A 12,428-nucleotide genomic window follows, 5' to 3' on the forward strand; every position below is an offset into this window, starting at 1 on the left:
GCTAGAACACGTATTTTGACTGCACGGGAAACATTATTATCACACGTCACAAATGTTATATGGCTCTTCAACAACTTTAATTACATTTCCATCAAGAACTTCCTCAGCACCAACACATCTGAACCTGTTTTTTCTCTATATGCGACCATATACGTTTGGGTACCCGAGGAGGGACAAATAACTCCCGAATAACTTATTAATATCATATTTAGGTATCATACCAAAATTAGGTATTGTTCAGTTGTCAATACCTCAATTTAGTATTATAATGGAATTGAAAAATAATCTTTAAACAATTAAAAATACCTCATTAGACAGCTATTGAGGTTTGCTGAAGGTATTGAACTTCTATTGAAAAATTTCACTTTTATATGAAAATCCATCAAGTATTATTTAGGTATTGCAATACCTGATCTAATTATCAGTTTGGTATTCGTAGAATATGCTTGAGATATTATTCGAGGTATTTTACCTCTTATGCAGGGCTCATTCATACCTCGTTCAGGTTGTAAGTATTGGAAATTATCTGGTATGGAATACCTTAGTTTGGTATTCAGAAGTTTTTTTCTTCTGCTCGGGTAGAGTAAATCGTATTACAAGCTTATCTTAGTTGTCCATCTTTAAAATAGTGAAACCCTGCTTTACTAAACTGCGATCGATTTCTATAAAGTCATAGTCTTCAAAATCAAGGAATACAAGCAAGACAGACAAACATCAGATTCGTCACCGACGAAATAAAAAAATCGTCGTCATCCAGTATAACAACACTGGCAGGTCGTCGTCTCGTCATCGACGAAAGAACGCACGACTAACTTAAACCCATAATCGTCAACGAGCAAATGTTTCTTCATTCCGCTTGCTACCCTTACATACATGAAGAAAGCGTTTTCTGTATATTCGGTTGCTACGCATCAAACAACGAATGGTATCACATAATTGCGATTCTACAATAGTTCTGTTGGTAAGCGCGTGGAGTTGACGAAAGAGAGATCGTTTGTTCGATTCCAGACGCGTTTTGTTGTTTTGTTTTTGGTTTATTTTTGCAAAAAATACTCATAATCTGTCGAAGACACGATTAATATTTTTAGTCGGTTTGGTGCTCCCGAACGAAGAAATCGCATTTGTTCGTCATGGCGCCGAGCCTATGTGACTGGATCTCTGCGGCAAATCGTCATCCGATGCTGGTTGAGTGACGATGTCAACGCTTCTTTTAGTTTCGTCGCCGACTTTTTCTATTTGACGGCGACGATTGTCTACGCTGAGTATAAGCGACAAAACGTTATATTAAACAGTAAATTCGGAAACTCATCTCTTTTCATTCCATGTAATTTACAAATAAAGGCTCCTCGTCTACAATTCTTACACTTGATTGTATTTGCAACAGCTAGATTTTTGTTACTGAGCCGAACGCGACCTAGATAAACGTCAATAAACAGATTGACGATAAATCTCGAAAAAAAAATAAAATAAAACGAAGTAAATCGTTGCAGGTATATAGAGTGCAAGTCCTAGTGAAGTTGATACTTAAGTAGTACTTAATGTAAGAACGATAAGTGTTATGTCTTGTCTCCGTCGCGTCTCGTGAATGTCGTGTAGTTCTTACGTTATTGCAAACTATAAAAATCAGTAGTACTTAATGGGTATTTGTTTGAAGTTGTTAAAGACTTTGTGACATATGACAATTATGTTTCCCGTGTAGTTAGAATCCTGTTGAGGCTGAGAATGTTGAACAGGATATTTTTACGTAAAGTGCTGAGGGCAATACTCGGTCGAAAACTAGACGTATACATCAAGAGTAGTACCAGATGAACAAAGAAGAAAATTTTATTAATCAAAATAAATACGGCAGACTTTGGTGGGCTGGTCATTTAGTGTAAAAGTCGAAAAATAAGCTGTTAATTATTTATGTTCAGCATTGAATGTTTCACGTTTATCGAACGTAACATCAATAGTATAATGAAATTTATTTATTGATTTTATTTTATTAAACCAAGCTTACTGGTTTACGCCATGTAAAAGCATACTTAAGCCACTCTGGTAAGTTAAGTCAGTTGTAAATAATTGTAATTATAACAACGGTAACAATGTTATACTAGTTGAGAACAGTTTGGCCAACTTTTTTAGCGTTTTTGTAGTTTTTTTCAGTGCTATTGCAAAATTTTAATATGGATTATATTGAAATTTTTAGTCAAAAACTTAAAATCGACATTTCTCGAGATTTCTCCTAGGGATTTTTTTAAAAATTGGTCCAGAGATGCAGAATGACCTCAGGAATCGAGCCCTGTGCTCAGATTTGATGGACAATTTTTTTGCATAATAACGGTCTGTCGGGGCACCGTGTATTATTGATTTATTCTTTAGAAATAATGCATAATATATGCGATAGAAATAAATTTATAATGCAAATACTTGACATATTCTGCTATGTTAGCTAAGGCTTATGGCAGGATTTCTTTGATTTTCTGGACTTCCTAACGATAAATGATTGAACTAACATGCGTTTTTGATTCCATTACTAGTTTAAATTAATTTCATTTTGCAGCAACAAAGCGCACATGGTTAGGATGTAACATCCATGCTGTTTATGGTTAGAACAAAACACTCGAAGATGCTTCCGCCAACCGGTTGTAGCCATGTAACACCAACGCTTCGATAAAGAAGGCGCAAGCTCTTGGTGTGAAAGCATATAAAGCTCGCTGCCTCGATATACCTGCTAACGTGGAAAGCGTTACTTTTGCTGGACTTTTGGAGCTTTCGCTGCTTGTTCTTTTTCCTCTATCTGGAGTAACATCACAACTGAAACAAAACCTGCTTTCCTTCTTATTGTGGTAAGTCCGAAGATACTTGTCTGGAATGTCGGAACAATCTACAACCCGAGAAGATCCTCTCATATGTAATTGATATTATAATCACAGTAAAGAAATTAGTTGGATGCAGTGAAAATTTATAACTTTTGGTCCTTTGGTTGCGTTGTTTGCTTCTGCGGAAAATTTAAACTTGTTCATCGTTCATTTCGATTTCGTGAATCCGGCTGAATCGTACAATATCGTGAATCCGGTTTATGCGATTTTCGTTTGTGGAGTTGCAGAAGATTCTTCGATCTCAACAGTTAAAGCAAGACAAATAATATACCATTTAGATTTAAATGACGAACTTTGGACATTTTGTAACATGTTGAATGAAATCTCTCAGTTATCAATTAAGCTTGTCCAAGGCTAGCAATTAGCAAAATATTTCATCCAACTAAAATTGTAGAACTTGTTCGGAATTTTTTCAAAATATTTTTATTGTTGAAAATTTATCGAATACTGGTACACTGCCGTTATAAGCATAATTGTCCCATGTTCCAAAATAAGCAATCGAGAAAAACGCGTTTAAAGATTTTAGGCCTCGTATTGACCAGGTGTGTGGTAAATTAAATTAAAATCTTCACAATAGTATAAAGAATAGCGTGTTTATTAGAGTCAAGAGTTTGTATTATGGGAATAAAGTAAATTTAGCTACGAAATTCAAAGTGGGACTGTTATGCCTAGAAATACGGGTTTTTTGATGAATTTCTACGCATAACAGTCCCACTGATAGTAGTGACCAATTATGTGCTAAGCATACTGCTGTAGATGACCGTTCTTACGTATAGATTGTACCGAATGTAGAGGACGTATATCCTCAAAACTATGTCAAGGCACCTTATGCAGGCTCAAGTGACATGTGCCAAACGGAGCCACATTTGGGGGAGTGGAGAAATACGATTTTATAGTTTGGGATGGAAAGCAAAATTTTCTGTATGAGTGATAATAAAAAAAAAATTAGTTAGTGAAAGAAAGAGGGGATGAGTAAGTTAGAGAGTTTATAAGATGTAATAAATTCCTATATAGACTCTTCCAACTGCAAGTTTGACAGAAACTCATTTGCGAATTCAAGGTTATTCTGCGGAGTAAATATTTAATTCAAAATTCACGACATAAAACTTCACAAATTTTGACATTTCTTTGGACTTTGTTTGCAATATCATTATATTTGATACATCGCAAATTAAGTTTCAGTACCAATAACATATTTAAAAGGCACGGACACGTTAATATGCTTCCAGTGGACGATTATGTCCTTTGAAGGAAGCACCACACTAGACATTAGGCTAACATACAACGCCAAGTGGCACAGTCAAAATACGTTTCTAATGAAAAGTTTTCCGGACTGAAGCGGGAATCGAACCCACACTCCTTGACTCGATACGGAAAATGCTTGGTAACACTAACCACACGGCCACAAAGCCCACACTTGCATCGAAGAGCCAACATTGCGGAATAAACCAGTATGTGGCCAGGTCATCCTATTCTTCTTTTGATTTGACTTTGACTTTTTGACTTCATCAAGTTTGATATGTCGCAAGATAGGTCTCAAGACCGCCAATATAATGGCCACTTCCTCTGGGGAACAGGGTATCCAAAACAACCTGCCATGTTATCAAGTCATCGAGGAACCTTTGAATTCCTCTTCTTCAGCCTTGATTTGTGAATTTATGAAGTTTGATGTTGCAAGCCAGGTTTCAGATTCCCCAATATAATGGTTACTTCCACCAGTGAACCGGTATTCGGAACAACCCAGCATATGGCCAAGTCATCCAAAAACGATCGAACTATTTTTATTTAGACTTGGTTTGCTAAATCATGAAGTTAATTAAAGTAGCTACTGTATCTTCATGTGGGAATCTCAGAACTCCTCGTGTTGAATCCAAAATTACGGCGAATTTCTAATCGATGACGGCTCAAAAAAATTGAAAAATTTTGTGATTGACCCTGAAAATTCAACTGAAATTCATTGAAAAACGGATGGGAAATAATATTTTGATATTGAAAATGTTTATAAAATTTGACGTCATACTCGCATGAATGATGAATGCATCCCGATAATACAAACACATAAAACAGGTTGTGTTACACATGAGATGTGAAGCCAACGTAAGAAGATCTTCAAAACAAACACCAGCTAATTCAAAACTGACAACTGAATATTTTGTTCGAGCTCAGCGCAGCGAATTGTAAAACGTGACAGTTATGCGTAGAAATATAGTAGTGGGACAGTTATGCGTGGAAATTCAACAATGGGACAAATTGACTTGTCTTGCTTTTCATTGAGTTTCCGAACAAAGTTAATTTTTGGTAAGTATTTTCTAAAACTATACGTAAAAACAAACTGTTTGATGACAAAAAATCAAAATGGGCTAAAGGTAACATGGGACAATTATGCGTATAACGGCAGTAAACATTTGTCAAATACACCGTTATTTAGCGGTTGCATGTTGTGCTTAACATAACAAATGGTAAAAGACAAATAGTATAACATGGGAAAAATATGTTTTACGTCAACGCTTATGTTTTGAGCGAGTTATCCGATGTTGAACGCCAAAGTGATCCGTCACTGTGGGTGATCCGTAACTGTGTGGGCATGGTACATTAGAGATAAACCACAAAACACGTAATGCTTTAGTAAGAAAACGTACATTTAATAGTATGTCACATCGCACTTTGTATTAACTGAAAATTCCTCACTAAAAGTGTAAAGAAGAACAAAACATGTTTGGAGTACATCATTTATAAATTATTAATCAAAAGTAGTTCGTCTTTCAATAATTGAATTTTAAATATGTTCTGTAACAATGATATTACGAATGGCAGAAAACCACTTAAATGGATGGAATTGTTTTCCACAACTACTAAATTTGGTAGAAATATAAAAAAGTTTAATAAAACATATAAAAGCAGGTACAGTCGGACTCGATTATCCAGAGTATCGTTTTTTTCTCATTCAGAATAATCAATTCACCAGAAAAAAAAACATAAAATTTGCAATAAAATAATTCGAAATGTTTTTTTTAATCTTATTTGTATGATACAGTGACGTAGCCAGATTTTTTTCTAGGGAAAAAAGGGTTCTTGAGAGGAAAAAAGTTGATCCTTATAAAAAAATTACCATATTGAGTACAGTTGAAAATTTATTTACACTTTACCAGCTCTGTTAAACAAAGACATCCTCTACAAATTAAATAATAAGGAGGAGGCAGAGGAACCCAAGGAAACGTGACGATTAATAAAAAGTGTCGTAGTATGCAATCCATAGAAAAACTTTTTGTGTGTGATGTAATAACGGTAATGAATTTACGTTCCTTTATCCCAGTGTTTCCCAAACTTTTTTGACTTTCGCCCCCTTGAGAACAATATTTTTCGGAATCGCCCCCCTGAAATGAAATTTAAACATTTGTACTAAGCGTTAAACTTACGTTGAAATTTGAATCAATATCTCATCATAAGTATACCAAAAATTGAACAAATTCTAAGGGTTTAGCAGTCAATCATAATGCATAAAAAAAAATACCCCAAAAAGAGTGTCTTCTACTTGTTTATCCATAAAAGAGTCATGCAATATCTATCATATGCATCAATTGTCTTTGTATCAACAAATCTAATGTGCGATCATCGAAAAATTTTCAACTCACTTTCTGCTTTTCGCCTTTTTTAATGTTTTTTAAGTTGTTGAAATATACTTACGAAATTTTGGGTAATACATTATCGCCAATCTATATACAACATTAAAGAAAATTACAATAAGACTAGACTTTTTTCAATTCCTAATTCACTGAAATATAACGTTCAATTTAAAATGTTTTAAAGCTATGATCCATGAAATTTCATGTCGCTCAGGAATATTTTTGAGTAGGGTTATTTACGTATATGATTTTATCGTTCAGTGATTTTATCATAGGAACCCGATTTTTGTCCACCAAAGTCACATAAATTGATTTATAAAATTATTTGTACTATAAATATTGTTTAGTATGCGTATCAAAAAAAAAACATCAAATGAAAAGTTTAACATATATGTGAAAAATAATAGAAAGTTGAGCTTCCTTGTTCTAAAGATATCCTAATAAAAAGTCACCAAACTTTAATTTGGATTTGGAAATAAATTTCAAACATTATTTTAGCAAAAAACATTCAGATCTCAATGCCAATCGTCAAGTTTGTCTATCATAATTTAAAAACGAGCGCATTTTGAGTAGAGAAGCGATAAAAGTTAGGTGTCAAATAAATTCTTCCACAGATGTATATATGCAATCATTACAATATGAGTGTCTCTTACATCTATTTTTGTTTTCAATTGGTCCCACTTTCGCCCCCTTTCTAGCATTTTCGCCCCCCAAATTCATTTTTACGAATTTTCGCCCCCTTGGGCTTGAAAATCGCCCCCCAGGGGATCACTGCTTTATACGATGCTTTTCGTCTGGCCCTTCCAGCCGTATGTACATTAGGCATTTATCCGCAAAGGACTGTAGGTTCGATCTCCGCCTCACCCAAAAACGATTTTTTTTTTGCGAGGAAGGTTTTTTATTGTGCCAAGTTCTGAATCTAATACTAAAGCTTTTACAAATTCCTAAGCAGATATCAGGCTTATCTTTCTTGTAGGATATTCCTTGATAAACTTTTAATCAAATCCATAATTCCTCCTGAACTAATAAGCTTATTGTTTTCAATTTACCAACAAACATTCAGTGGTGGCTATGAGTATTCATTTACAGTTTCCACTCGAAATTCTAAGGAAATGCTTTTTGAGCAGAATTTCATGATTCATTCTTTTAAGATCCCAGAATATTGCTATGGTAATCTACTAGCTCAAATTGGTTGAGATTCCAGGCGAATGCTATCTTAGACTATGGTTTTCGGAGTTTATTAAAAAAAAAGCAAACTAGTTATTCGTCAATCACAAATTTTTTTTTAATTTTCACTCGACTTCAAATATTTTTAAATTATCCCTTTTCAATTATTTTGGCGGATATATTGAGGTAATATTGACGAACTACTGGGTAAATCTTTGATATTGCCGTACAATTTACTACGGATCTCACCAAGTAAATTTCAGTGAGCACCAATGGCGTAAATAGGGAGGGGTCATCCTCCTTTTTCCTTTCGAAGGAATACAGTGCTCAATGCTTTCTGATCGTCTACAAAATAACGATTCCGAGAAAAAGTGTAAATTATGTGCTCTTTCCTATACTGCACACAGTGCATTCTCAACCCAACCTCTTTTTTGACGGTTCTCCTACTAGCCACTTGATGTCGAACTGATCGTTTAGCTTTGAAAATATTAGCCTATAGTAGAGAGTCAAACTGAATACACAACGCCACTAAATTTGTGCAGACTAAGGTGTCGTTCACAAATTATGTAACACTCTAGGGGGAGAGGAAGTAGGCTCAAACGTTGCGACTCATACACAAAATTTGTTTTTTCATACAAAACCCGTTAGGGAGAGGGTCGAAAATTGTACATTCTAGCGTGACGTAATGAATGGTTGCTAACTAATTTCGGTTTTCATTTTTTTTTTCATCGAATGTTTTTTGCATTTAATCTCACTATGGCAGCCAGTGTCAGCCGAATGATTCGCGATCAATGCAAAAACGAAGAGAACCAAACTCCACTAGCACGAATACGACGAAAAAGAGAGACACATGTCATTTGATGATACAATTTCAGCCAGAGGCACTGAAATTGAGAATTGAATGTAAAAAATACAAATGAATTTTATATTACTGGTGTAAGAAAACGGCAATGTGATGCCTCCAGTTGATGAATCATGATTGTCTTTAAGAGAAAAGAACAAGTTTTGCAATTTGCGGATGTTTTTGTGGGGTACTTTGAAGGGAATGATTTTTTTTCACAAGCGAAATAGAATTTGCAGCCACCGAATGTCAGTAGGTGGATGAGAATCAGTTTAGAAAAAGCAATTGAAAAACTGAATGCACGTTCTATCAGATTCGTGCATGTATTGTAAAAAACATTCACACAAAGAAGAAATCAACGATGATAAATCCTACTGAGGGTCGGCGTTGTTGACTGTATAGTAAAATATGCAGACACTGATGGCAGCATTTCGACTGTAAAAAATACCATGTCATGGTCATAAACTTGCAGCAGGTGAAAATCCAACGAAGAAGTTGCTGCGTGACGTCATTGTTATTTGATTCATAATATTGTGCTCTGCAAGAAAAATCCACGGATCACGATTATCGAATTACTTGAATTTCAGAGTTGCGTTTCAATTGCGCGTAATATTGTCTGCGCGTTACTGCCGCTGCTGGATGTGGATTTAAAATGAGCGCCGCAATATTTCCTTTTTATCCGCTTTTGATCCACACCATCCGTCCGCATTCAAACAACACGCATGACTTTTGTCGTTAACAGAAGAAGTCATGAAAGACACACCATCCTCTGATTGGTGCCGACGACTGTAAGCCTCTCCTTTGAAAGAACTGAAAACAACTGTGCCAGTGCCTATCAAAGTTTACAGGTACTGTCGTCGTGGTGACATTAGGCCAAATTATAATCTGAAATATCTTAGCAAGCATTTGGCATATTAAAACATATGAAACTTTAATGATGTATTCCTTGTAGTTATCTACAACCTGAGAGAAAGGAGACAGCTGGCTTAGATTGCGAGCTCCCAAAAGTCATGGGAACCTGTCATCAACTGTCACTGGAAACCCGCAAGGCAGGGCGTGAAAAACCGTAAAACTTCAAGTAAACAAAATTAAAATTACTAGGTGTTTTTTTGATTATTTCACATTTCAAAACTTGAATTACTAAATATAGTTGTGTGTTGGCAAACTGATATTGATAAAGCTTTTCTTGTGTTAATTTATTCGGCAGCTCACGAATGACGATAATTTCGTAAGCATTTATTTCTTCATATAATAAAACCCATATTATATAATATTTTTGTGAGAGATGTGATTTACGTGGAAGATTATAGTTCAAGGAAGATGTTGAGTATATCGAAGGTAACTCTTGTTCCGTAGATAAATTTTAACATGGACGATAAGTTAGTATTGCCGAAAATACCCTCAGGGTACCGAAGCCATAATTCACTCTATGTTATCTTTACAAAGTCAAGACGAATGTTATAGTTGTTCAAAACTGAATATACATTGGAAATTGGAATTCAGTCATGTATCTTTTATTATGATCATTGACTTTACTGACAGGAAATAGTAATCACCCTGCACTAGAGAGAGTGGGGCAAAAGTTCGAGTAGGACAAAATTTTCTTTTTAAGATTTCTAGTTCAATTCAAATCAAAGCTTATAAATGCCATAGTGTTCAATGAGGAGACTTTAACTACAAATATTATAAGAATCGATTGAGATTTGGAAAATTTATGGTAATATATTGTTTTTTGACTTATAAATTATAAATTTTGGTCAAACTTTCATTGCATGGAAATGAATAAGGATAAAATCTGATTTTTTTAGTAATGGCGTTTTCAGGCATAATAAGGATGCTTTGAGGTGCATTAGTTGCCACATAATTGCTTGGAATCATTTTTGGCCCATGGTGGGGCAAAAGTTCGAATCAGCGGGGCAAATGTTAGGGGCGGGGCAAATAAGCTCGAAGAGATATTTACAAATTATCCCAAATTCACATATTATCTTCAAGTTTAGCGAAATTTTCCTGATCGTGCGAAAAAAGTTACCAATATTTCACATTTTCACTTAGTTTTGCAAAAAACAGCTTTTTTAAGCTTTGGAAATTTTTTTTGATGAAAAATTAGTGTGTGAACATAAGTTTACGACTGGTATGAAGTATGTCTGTCGTAAAAGTATCAGTATTTTGTGTTTCGGTCAGCAAGTTTTTGCCCTACCGTGGGGCAAAAGTTCGCTTAAGACAATCAGCGAAATTATAGCAAATATGTTGAAGATTCACTGTATGGTTTGAGCAAAATACATTCCATCCTGATTCCTTCAAACAACTGCTATCGTACGAATTTGGTGACGACAGCTGTATTTGAATACAAAAAAAACTTCAATCATTCAATATGATGGTAGTCAAGCAGCTTTAGGATTTAGATTTTTAATAAAAACGGTATTATTCAATCCTATGTCCAAATTTTGATTTCGAGAGGTTAGATAAATTAATTTTTCGCTACGGAAATGCTGAGCAACAATAATCCATATTTTCAAACTAGCAAGCTTTTTTTTTTTTTGTTTTTCAAAAGCCTTGGGTTTTTTTTGACTTGTCGGATTCAAGAGGAACTGAACTGATACATTTAAATATTTATCTTGTTTTATAACTTTGCAAAAATTCTAGTTCAAATCGAATTGGAAAGGTAAATCCTGTTTATAGTCTGCTTTCGAATCCTTGTATTCTATTTGAGATCTGTAAGATTGGGTTGAAGACATCATCTTGGCAATATAAAACGAAAAAACAGATTTTTAAACACGTTTTCTACTTTTACATAGAAATGACATTTGGTATGAAAGAAAGTTGATCAATTGATTTTTGAAGATTTTTAGGTTTTGATCTACCTCTGTGTAAAAGTGCGCCACATAACTGGTTCACAACTATTATCTAAACAAGCATCGTTAAGTTATATGAATCCTTTACTACTATTATCTCTCATGAGAAGAGGTCGTGAGCCTGACTTGTTGATGCTAATTACTAGAGTTTACGTTCAAAATCGTTTTCTTTGTACCAATTACGATAATAGTGTCCCTGGCATCCCTCTAAAAGTGTACCAATTATGGACAACTGATTATTTGCACGAAATAAACCCAAATGCCATCCAGTGCGTTTGATAATACATAATAAGATTATGATAATACATAATAAGTAATGAAGCGATTATTCATAAAATTTCATTTTTCATAAATGGTGTGTTACATTAATACAAACCGCAATGCATTGATGGGAGCAAGTAATTTTCCAAAAAGGAGTCGAAATTATGTGAAACTTTAAAATGTGGTTCACAATTATTGTCTAAAGAAGCATCGTTTTTTTTTTTAATTTCTTTATTAGTATTATTCCAAACATTACATTCATTTCTTATATCTAGGTGTTCTGTGTTATTAGACAACACTATCATCCTAATTTGGTAAAACAAATTTAAGATTAAATTAACATTTTGTTAACAACATATTTCATTTCATTTGCCGTAGCAGTTCAGATTTTTTACAGGTGAGTAGATTTCACCTGTTTATAAGAGAAAAAAAAAACGCTTTGAATATATTTAACCTAGCTTAACCTAAACATATAACGCATTAATCGTGGCAATAGAAGATTGTAACGATTTTTGCCTGAAATTATTTATTATTTTATTTGACATTCGTTCCAATGTTTCAACATTGGATATTCTATGTAACTCATTGGTACTATACCAGGGAGGAAGTCTCAGAATCATTTTCAAAATTTTATTTTGAATTCTCTGCGGAGCTTTCTTCCTGGTATTACAACAGCTAGTCCATATTGGTACAGCATACAACATGGCTGGCCTGAAAATTTGTTTGAATATCAAAAGCTTGTTCTTAAGACAAAGTTTTGATTTTCTATTAATTAGGGGATAGAGACATTTTACATATTTATTACATTTGGCTTGAATGCCCT

This window comes from Aedes aegypti, chromosome 3 (assembly GCF_002204515.2).
Source record: "Aedes aegypti strain LVP_AGWG chromosome 3, AaegL5.0 Primary Assembly, whole genome shotgun sequence".
Lineage (NCBI taxonomy): Eukaryota > Metazoa > Arthropoda > Insecta > Diptera > Culicidae > Aedes > Aedes aegypti.